The 11,164-nt window shown below is 39.0% G+C and overlaps 1 protein-coding gene across 1 annotated transcript in view; it reads right to left on the bottom strand.

The window, feature by feature from the left end:
• Positions 1 to 9,843, bottom strand: part of LOC124801666 (high-affinity choline transporter 1) — a 262,510-nt gene extending 252,667 nt beyond the window's left edge. Inside the window, exon 1 of the mRNA XM_047263090.1 lies at positions 9,674 to 9,843. The gene's annotated coding sequence lies outside the window, so the exon portion shown is untranslated. The remainder of the gene's footprint in view (positions 1 to 9,673) is intronic.
• Between the last annotated feature and the right edge of the window lie 1,321 nt (positions 9,844 to 11,164).

An 11,164-nucleotide genomic window follows, 5' to 3' on the forward strand; every position in this document is an offset into this window, starting at 1 on the left:
TTGTGTAATCGAAATTTAATGCATTCATTTTAGTCCTCATGTGGATGACCTCACACTTTTCATTATTTATGGTCAGCTGCCACTTTTTCCAACACACAGATATCCTGTCTAAATCATTTTTAAATTGATTTTGATCTTCTGATGACTGTACTACACGGTAAATGACAGTATCATCTACAAACAATCTAAGACGGCTGCTCAGATCGTGTCCCTAAATCGTTTACGTGGACTAGGAACAGCAGAGGACCTATAAAAATACCCGGTGGAAAGCCAGCTATCACTTCAGTTTCACTCAATGTCTTCCCAGCTGTTATAAATTTTGTAAGCCCTCGTCGCCACTTTTGTAAAGTCTCGTCGCCAGTTTTGTAAAGGCCTCGTCGTTATTGCTGTGGGGTCGAGTTGCCACTGTTACATTATGACGAGTTTGTGAGTTCGTGAAACGGCTTACGCTGCAGTATACCGCTAAGACAATTTCTCCCTGCCGCTATTACACAGCTATGCCCCAGGGTCAGGTAAAAGGATAGGAAAACGAAGGGTCTACATCACTGCAACAAATTAGTAACAAAGTCTCACAAATGAGTTACAAAGTTTACTTACGTTTATGACTTGTTGAATTATGAAGTCTACAACACTGCTTGCAATATAACACAAAAATGCCCTCAATGGCTAACTGCAAATAATAGTAGGTAAATTTCACAGTACATAGCAAATGCAATTTTACAACTGTCTCTTCACTTCTGAGAGTTCACTAAACGACGTACCCTGTCTAAGTGAGCCCTGGACAATGATCTATAACCAAGTGGGCGAGAGCTGTTCTTCTATCTTCCGAGTATGTTTCTGTCCGTTGTCGTCCGGTCATTGACGGACTCTGCTCGGTTGGCAATTGGCCGAGGCGAAGTCGACACCTTCATCCTGAGCGGTGCCCGTGGCGCTGGTGGAACTCGAGCAAATGGCGAGACTCTATGGCACTGTCACCAACTCACATCTTTGAGCTTGTGGTGCTTTTGCCCTGGCTATGTATTGTTCGGACGACACAACAATAACTAACTGTGATCTTTCCTGCATTTAATCACGAATCCAGCCGCACATCTGAGACGATACTCCACAGCACGCAATTTGATTGTTAGCGATTTGTAAAGCATACGTTGACTCAACAATACTTTTTACGCTTGTTTGTTTTTGAAATTGCGCCAGTGCAGTAGTCGTTATAGAGGACTACGTAAATATGATCAGCCCTGAGTAATTGGTCGGAGGAAGTGTTGACATAGTAGGAAGGTCAGTAAACAGCAATTTTTTAGTAGGGGATATTCTCAGGATTCGAGCACTCACAAAAGTTAATGAAGTGAATACAACCGATCATCAAATAATACTAATATGAAACCATCTAAAATCGACAAGGAAGGGAATAATTACAACTCAGTGAGGAAGCGGGCAGCTCACCAGCGCGATAATGAAATACTAATGAAGACTTTGAATAATTGAGTAGCATGAGACAATAGCCTACATCGCCGTCTCCATAGCTCCATGTTTCACAGTAGAAAGTTGTCATTGAAACGTAAAAGGGCTTTCTGCATTTGATACACATAATTCGTATCTCGTTGTTTTATACAAGGCTGAAGATGCGCTATAGTATTACATTTTTATGTTCCAATCATCGTTGGTCCACGATCCATGGTCATGTTTCTGTTTTTGGTGATTCTCATACTTTTGTTGATGCTCAGTTCTTTTCTTATAGCTTTCGAATGAGATCGAAAAGATTGGCTGATTGAAACAGTAGCTGAATTTTACGTCAATGCTTAACGGATCATGACAACACAATTAAACAGGAAACAGTTCTGTGATGTTATACAATATCTCAATATCTTACACGCAACGTCGGGAAAGTATATCCTAATTCATATAACAGACTGATTGAGTTCAACCGTTTCTTGCGTCACGTTAACTCTCAGGCCGACCACTGCACATTGTTTTTCTATCCTCGTGTATGTTATCCTGATGAATCTTGTATAACGTCAACACTTTACACACAGGTAACCTTCGTAAGCCAATATACGGCAATTATTTGATTTATTTCCAACAACAAATCATGTTCCTATAACCAGCTCCTGTTGAAGTGAGAGATATGCCCCGTTTTGCATCACACATTCGTGAACGATTGGACAGTCTCAAATACGTTTCATACTCCTTAGCTACCATCACCCTTCCTTCCCAAAAGACGACAGTCATAAAGTATAATGTGTATTTGTAATCAGTGTTATCACCCAACGAGCGTCCTGTGTTCTGAAACATGCAAAGCAAAAAGGGAACTCAAAACTTGTTATGAACACAGCAGTGCTCTTCCAACTACTTTCAGTTCAGTGATCAGTCAGCCACGTGGATACGATATTTAATTTTTATTCTTGAGTTATTTTTAATGACTCTAGTAATTTTAATCATATTTGACAGAGCAGACTTCAGTTTTGGTGCTAAAGACCTAGGTGGCATGTGCCGAAACAATTCTGTCACTACGGTAACAGCTCTTTGTCGCCGATGGTGTTAGTGGTATGCATTAGACCTATTTCGTCGCCTCTCTCCGACCTGAGAATTGACTAATAAGCCCAGTCATTGCCGGATCTACCGCTTAAAGCAGAAACCCGAAAACTAGCGGAATGAAGCAGTCTGCACGGCGACAACAAGCCAGTGTCGAATTAAGTTTACGAAAAACGTCATTTTTAGTTTGTCGTTAAACTATAGATGTGAAGTGCCCCAACGTGGACGAAAAATTTTATGGAATTTATTGCGAACAACATTCGCTAGAAATTTAAAGATAACTGATACTATTTCAATATAATTTTCTCAAGGATTCCTTTTTCCAGTTGTGTCACAATTCCTGCCAGGGTGCGATACGCCCTGGCTGCAGTGTGTACTGCGTGCTTGGACTATGTCTGGTACTTGAATCGCTGGATTTCTCATATCAGTACGGCTGACTTGTACTCTTTTCGGCACAATAATAAACCTGATGCAAACATTACAACATGTATTCTTCCACGTTTGCTTGAATCTCATTGGATATAGATATAGTTTCATGTGGAGCGGAAGCCAAGCCGTGTCCAGTACAGTCAAGTACGATCACAAAGGATACGTTTTGTACTTCGTTACATGCACATAGACTGAGCGATAATGGGTGACAACTTTAGCGGCGCATTAACTTGGACAGCCCTGGCCTGCCACCTGCAGTTGAAGTTAAGACGTAAAAAGATCCGAGCAAAGAAAATGTAGCTTCGAATGTTGTCTAATTTTTCAAGCGAATGAAATAATATTCGGCAAAACCCCAGCACTACCAGACGATTCTCAGGACGCCAGACGAAAAGCATAAAATTCTCTTGTTCTCACCTACCACAGTGTTTCAATTACAAACAAGAGTGATGAAAATTCGTAACTTAAACACAGGGTAAGTTTTCTGAGGGATCTATATGTGATGCAAAAGCATGCTGCAGGGATTTCACAGAATTTTTTAATGCTGAAGCCACTGACGATATTAATTACAGTCAGTCGTCTGGTAATCTTTTAGTTCCTTCGTTATCCGAATCCGAGAAATACATTTCAGTTCTGGAACTGCCAACTGCTGCGTTGGTAACGAATCAATCAACAACAGAATCCACATAGCACACAGGCACCGCATTTTCTCCTCTTCTTCTATGACGTGCCGTTCTATATTCCGCCAGCGTTGGCAGTGACATGTGAAAAAGCTGTGTGCATTAGTTCCAGTAGTCCGGCAGCTTAACAGTCGTGTTATTTCTCGCAAAAAAGATCCCTTTACCTGGCTCCAGATCAGTTCTGTTGGGTTCATATTGTAGTGGCACAGTGGCCAACGTAAAAATGCAGCATTTTTATGGTGTGCTCAATGCTATGAAAAAAAATGCCTCTCATGTTTCTACGACATTTATCACTCTGAGACTATACCTGTAGTATAAAATGATGGACATAGTCTAAATAAAGAGTATTTGGTTTTTCATTTTTGTCCTAAAAATAAGTTGTTATGTTTTCTTAATTTAAGCAACCTTTATTTAAAAAATTTCATAAAATATCGATGATTAAGAATTTATATTTGAAATGAAAACTGGAATTTCGCGTTAACATGTAATTACAAACAACAAGACGTCCATTAGTCACAAAAATGACGATGAATTATACAATTAACGACATGTAGGTATTACAAATCGAGCGAAAATAAATAATGACTAAGGCGAGACTTGAACCAGTGATCCATAAACGGTACCATTTTATGTATCTACTATGTTACCAATTGCCCTACACATCCAGTGTGCATTTGTATTTCAACTGTATCACATATAGTCCCTCTAAAAACGTTAAAGCCGATTTTTTCTGTAAATTTATGAAAAACATTAAGAACAACATATTTCTCGGCACTTTTCAACTGTGTTCCACACGCGTGTTTCACTACGGAGGAGGAAGCAGCATCAGCCATTTTCACGCTGTGTAGTATCAGCGTGACAATCGGAGCACAACAATACAGACTGTGATTGTGATTTAAATGCAAAGCACATAGCTAGAGTGTGATTAAGAAAAACGCTGGTTGCTGTTAATACAGTAGAATATCTTAAAGTTTCAGTTAACGTAACTAAGTAATAAGATATCTAATACATAAGTAGGGCCTACTTCCAAGAGCATAACAACAACAGCGTACATGTGCTGCGGCTCCTGACAAATCATCGCGTTTACTTATGTTTACATCAGGTTTATTCTTATGATAAACAGAGTATAGGACTAACAGGGAGGTGCTACAGAGTAACTCATCCGATTTTTTTTTATGTTAAACATAGTCGGTCGTTGACCCATTGTCAAAGATATTTTGGCGTGCTCGACGCCGTGCTACCTTGCCGTCTTGCTAGGACACCACAGAGTTACGACTCTGCAAAACAGGGGAGCAAGCACGTCATGCCAAAGAAGCTTAGGTCCCGCCTGCGGGCACTGCTCTATGTGGCTCTGGACGAGTAACTGGTGTTTGGTGGAAGATCCTGTGGGCGTTGTGCAGTGGCGCCCTTGCAGTTGGGTGCGTAGTGTCCTTTCTTTCTGACGTCGTGGAACTTTTTTTTTTTGTCATCAGTCTACTGACTGGTTTGATGCGGCCCGGCACGAATTCCTTTCCTGTGCTAACCTCTTCATCTCAAAGTAGCACTTGCAACCTACGTCCTCAATTATTTGCTTGACGTATTCCAATCTCTGTCTTCCTCTACAGTTTTTGCCCTCTACAGCTCCCTCTAGTACCATGGAACTAGCAGTGGAGAAACCATGGCAGCCTTAGTGAATGGTTACCGGATAAGGTCTTTCAATACTGGTGCTGCACATCAGTGACCTGAAACACCAGACAGAGTTGTCAGCCACTTCCCACATTAGTCGCCTACTGTTGATTCTGATGGAGAACAAAGGTCCAAAATGGCTCTGAGCACTATGGGACTTAACATCTGAGGTCATCAGTCCCCTATAACTTAGAACTACTTAAACCTAACTAACCTAAGGACATCACACACATCCATGCCCGAGGCAGGATTCGAACCTGCAACCGTAGCGGTCACACGGTTCCAGACTGAAGTGTCTAAAATCACTCGGTCACACCGACCGGCCGGAGAACAAAGGAACACTTCCGTGAATGGCCAGCGTCACATATGGTTGCTAATAGTTTCTTCACTTGAATTAGGATAAGAGGCTCATTTATGCTCTGAACGTTCGGGTGTGTGTCTGGGCTTTGAAGTTGCTGAATTCAACTGGGGCGTAAGGCGTTTATTGGTTTAAGAACTGTTGATTAATGAACATAAGTTAAATAATATACATTTTATTACGTTTTTGCTGACGCAATACCTTTTAAATGGTCTTATTGTGGGGTCCATTTACTTTAGTGCTGTAAACCTTCCGACTTTTTTTTTAATTTAAAGGATAATGATACTTGAACCGAGTTATGAAAGATTACAGCTAGTTCTCTGTCAGGTGGTCATCCTGAGCCGAAATTGAGTTTACACAAGTTGCAAGAATTAAATTCTACCTTATCAGAAAGTGTATTTTCTGTTAAAAATTTTCTTTGACATTCCTGGCCGTAACCCTTATGGTGAATATTAAGTTTTGCTACTGGTTTTAAACGCATCGAATCCAAGATTGACAACATACGTTTCAAGCACGTTTCCTTTATGTTAAAGTATTATTTGCTAGTGTACGTTCTGTAATGTTTTAATATTGTGTTTTTTAGATTTTGCCTGTATCCGACAAGTATTAATGTATTCTGTGAAGGCAATTATCAGCAAGGTACAGGCTGTTTGTTTGGAGGCTACACCATTCATTGTGTGCTACCATCACTATCACTTGAATTTTTTTTAGTTATTCAACTTTTTATTTGTTGGTAATTTACTGTTGAATGAATGTATATAATTTATGTGGGATTGTGCCAACAGTCCCTCCATGACAGAATCGATCGTGCTTAAATTCTTGTCCAGGATTACTCAAAAATTACGAAGGCTTTTCAAATAAAACAAGTGTTATTATCATTATACATCCTTATTCTTTTATGTCTATATATATGCAGCCCTCAGCCACTAGAGAGCTCAGAATTGTAGCGTGTGTAACGTAACTATGTCGGTGCTTCAGAAACAACGTGACGTAACAGAGATTCGAATTCGAAGAGTCTGTCAAAATGTGGAGCACCGTCTCTTTCAGGTTGACAACGTCAGATCATATAACGAGCCCTGAGACATCTGCAACAACCCGATGCCATGGGTTCACTGTCATCAGTCATCCTCCATACAGTCCCAACTTAGTACCATCCGATTTTTACCTGTTTCCAAACTTTAAAGAACATCTTCAAGGACTTCACTTCGATTACGGTGAAACGATGCAATCAGAAGTGAGGTTCTTGCTCCATCAACAGAGTCAAACATTCTGCAGTGGCGGTACCACTGAACTGCTCTCTCGTTGGGAGAAATGTATTCATCACCAGGGTAGCTATGTTGAGAAATAAACATGAAGACATGAAGAATAAAGTTTTGCAATGTTAATAATGTTCCTTTTATTTAAAAATCTTTGTGCACTTTAACATAAGAAATTCCGAGGCATTACTTTTCAGCATGCAATCACATTTGCAGTGTTTCACAGTATTCATTGTTTGCATAACAACAGTCAGCCCAATGTTTGTGTTGTTCCCCGCACTCTTAACTTGTAATACACTTGTAACTGCTCTTTTGTGATACCCCTTTTTTCTAAATTAATTGGACAATCGACCGCTCCACAGATGGGATGAAGCAAATTCTGTAAAAATAATCTGTGAAACAAAGGACTGTAGCTTCTTTAGCGAGGAATCTTGTCTCTCTCTCTCTCTCTCTCTCTCTCTCTCTCTCTCTCCTTTTTTTTTTTTTTTTTTTTTTTTTTTAACTTTGCCTCCGGCACAAACGCACGCTGCGAAAAGAGCGTGTTTGTATCTTTTATGATAATATATGCGTTAAACTTCGAAATGTTCTTATTTGAAAATGGTTATTACATCTACCTTGTTCTAACCCACATTTTTTTATTACAGAATGTCAGACGAGACTACCAGGAAGTCTTCGTAAGGTGACAGTAGTATGTTTAAGAGAGTTCTAGCTCAAAGAGCATTGCCAAGTTAAATTTCCAGGATACCGACCAAGAATCCAATTTCTCAGTCCCCCCCACCAAAAAAATCTCATTTTGGAAAGTATTTCAAAAGGAACTGAAAACAAGAAGTTAAAAGATATTTAAATAATTCATTGAATTAATATTAAATTTTCAGTAAGCATTCTATTTTGGGAATCATAAGCTACATATTTTAGCATACATAATAACATATGCAATAGTATCATTTGTTATATTCTCGTTAAAGAATACTCATAACTTCATTGTTGTTTTTTGAATAGTTAAAACATTCATTCTTTAATCAAATTAATTACAGCAACTGGATAATTTTGAATAAAATTGTAAAGACTTACATTTACATCATTATTTAATTGAGTTATTCTCATAAAATTTCTGAAAGAATCATAAGTTTTTAAGAAGTTCTTGAGAAAAAAACTTGATTTCTTCCATTTTTCACATAGATATTTTGTAATACAGCACGATGGAATAAAAAATAATCAAGTAAGTGATTATTCTTTCGATTACTTTCGAAAATAAGAAAAATAAAGTAAGGTATAAGGGACATTCAAAAAGAAATGAGCTGGAGACGTAATTACAGAAACCAGTATCTGTATGTTAGAAGTATTGACCCTGGCTGTTGAGACACTTGTCCCACTGTGACACAGGGTGGTGAATGGCTGTCTCATAAAATTCCCAGGGCTGCGATGTTAGCCAATCCCCCCCTTCAGCTGGACAGTCTTCAGTTGTTCTGTTTTAGCAATCGATCAAAATTCTTTTAAAGTGTCACATTTTAGTTCTGTCTTCTATATTTCCTTAATATATCTTTCCTATTAAAATAATTAATAAATTCAAACAGATCTTCTCTAGCCACATTTGAGTACCATTTTCCTTTGACTAATTTTCTAAATCTTTTGAACTCAATCCATACTTTCCTTTTCAATAATTTTCGAAGTGTTTAAAGAGTTCAGCTTTTCTCAACATTTTTTCCATTGTATTTATAGATGAGGAAGTTATATTTTTTAATAAAACTTTTACTATTATAATGTACCTTTGAGAGTTTAGATTTTGAGGGTCTGATTTATAAAGAATAAAATTTATTAGATGTGAAATTTTTAAATTAGAAAATGAGAATTTGGTTTTATCGATATGGACAAATGAGATTTTTTTACTCTTATTTATAAAGAATAAAATTTATTAGATTTGAAATTTTTTAAATGAAAAATGATAATTTGATTATTTAATATAGGCAAATGAGGTTTGATGGTTTTTATTTATAAAGCATAAAATTTATTACATTTGAATTGTTTTAAAAGAAGATGGAAATCGTGCTTTTCCATATAAGCAAATGAGACTTTCAAAAATGTTGATTTTTTTCTTTTGAATTGAGATTTCCATTGCTATAATTATCTACGTTTATTAAACAGCTCAACTTTGTTCATCAATTTTGTTTCCGTTGTATTTATTTGGAATTTAATTTTTCGAAATAGAGAAATGAGATTTTTTGGTGGGGGGAAACTGATAAATTGGATTCTTGGTCGGCATCGTGGAAATTTGACTCGGGAATGCTCTTTGAGCTAGAACTCTCTTAGACATACTTCTGGTGATGCAACTGATCGGCCGCCTTTGCAGCAACCTATACGCCGATTTGCATAATCAATCACAGAACCTGCCTTCAGTATCTTTTCGTGATTCACGAATTCCAATTGCAATTTGTTGTACGAATTTCACGCATGCCATCATTGGCGACACAAATCTTTATTAGCGATGCATGATCTAGCATCATCCTATTAATGACTGACCACGAAAACCAATTATGCCGATCACCTTTTTTTCTTTATCAGAATGTCTTGTCTTTCTTGTAATAATAATAATAATATTTCTATGTTCATTAAACCTATTGTAAAACCATTATTATTATTATTATTATTATTATTATTATTACATTTTTTGTTCAAATAAAGAGAAGAGAAATACAGTTCCACCAATTTACGTTCCTGTTAAGAAAACGTTTCAGTAAGACACGCCCTGCTGGTGTAGTTACCTTGTTATGTGGTGGGTGCAGAGAAGAGATGAGGCGCCGTGTGGCTGGCAGTGGCGCGACTGCTAGTGGTCGGTGGCTGGTGAGTGTCGCCTCAGAGGCGTGCGGCGCCCGCGGCGCTGCAGGAGTCGCCCCAGCGGAGGGAGGTCTTCTGCGAGGGGCTGTTGCGCGTCCTAAAGGCCGGCCCGCAGGAGCTCATATCGCCGGCACCCGCGCCGCCGCATCCAAGACCGCCGCCGCGCCGATCTGTGGACGACACTTTCACTGTAGCGTCTAGTCTCACCTACCTGCATTGAATTACGACCGTAACGCATAGAGGAAGACGTACTTCCACCTCTTGACGCAAGTGATCAAAGTGCCATCATCTGCCGAAATTTTCCTTGTCTGTTATGCTGTGCAACAGTGGGGCTTTGCAAATACTGCATGATGAAAAGTTGAAGGGTCCCTCTGATTCTGTCCCTGTATGTAACTGTAAAGCAAACAAGTAAAACTTGCTCAAAACGGAGTCGCCTGGGACTAAAATAATTTTCCAAATTGGACACGTTTCCGGATTACACAAAACTCACTGGGCTACGCAAAATTTGTCAGGTAGAGAGTGAAAAACTTGTACGGTTTGGGCAATCTCCAAATTATACACGTGTCGATTTGAGCAAGTTTTACTGTAGTATTTTCGCATGCTTTATTTATTAACTAGCTGTACCCCGTCACGCTTTGCTGTGGTTCAGTCTGGTTAAATGGAAAAGAAAGAACAGATAAAGCGCACGTATCTAATGCGTATGGGAACTGGAAATACGTCCTAAACTCCTTTCCCCCCCTGTCTGTGTGCATTTCCCCCTCCCTCTCTTTTTGCCCATCTCCTACTCTTCCCTCCCCCCCCCCTCTTCCAGCCTCTCTCTGTCCACCTTCTCCTCCTCCCTCTCTGTCTCCATCTCTCCCAGCCCCCTCTCTCTGTCCACCTCCTGCTTTTCGGTCGCAGTGTCCATTTCCTCCCATCCCTCTGTCCAGCTCCTCTTCTCCTTCCCCTTCTCTCTGACCTTGATCCTTGTTTATTTTTACTGCACATTCAGATTATCTAGTAGTATTCTCATCGTATTAAAAAACACCACGTCTGTACCATCAGCTGTACAATTATATGTGTATACCGGTTTCGGTTATTGCAACCATACCCACAGGAGAAAAACAGTGTACGAGTACATCAATGGATCAAAAATACGTGTTCGTCAAATATGATCCAGTCAAATGTAGAACATAAGACAATAGTCTGTCTTAACACAGTCCACACTAACGTGATGTGCCTTGCCACAATTAATGTAAGAAACAACTTTTTGGAGCGCAAGTTTAGTAAAGTTAAATTAGTGTTTGGTTCTACTTATGGTTTTTGGATCAAATTTTCCAGTGCAATGAAAACATGATTGCGTATAAATTAAACTAAGGATTCTTCTCGGTATTTTCAAAGCCAAATGAAGGACAAATGTGGTATCAAATATACTAGCG

The sequence above is a fragment of the Schistocerca piceifrons genome, chromosome 1 (assembly GCF_021461385.2).
Source record: "Schistocerca piceifrons isolate TAMUIC-IGC-003096 chromosome 1, iqSchPice1.1, whole genome shotgun sequence".
NCBI lineage: Eukaryota > Metazoa > Arthropoda > Insecta > Orthoptera > Acrididae > Schistocerca > Schistocerca piceifrons.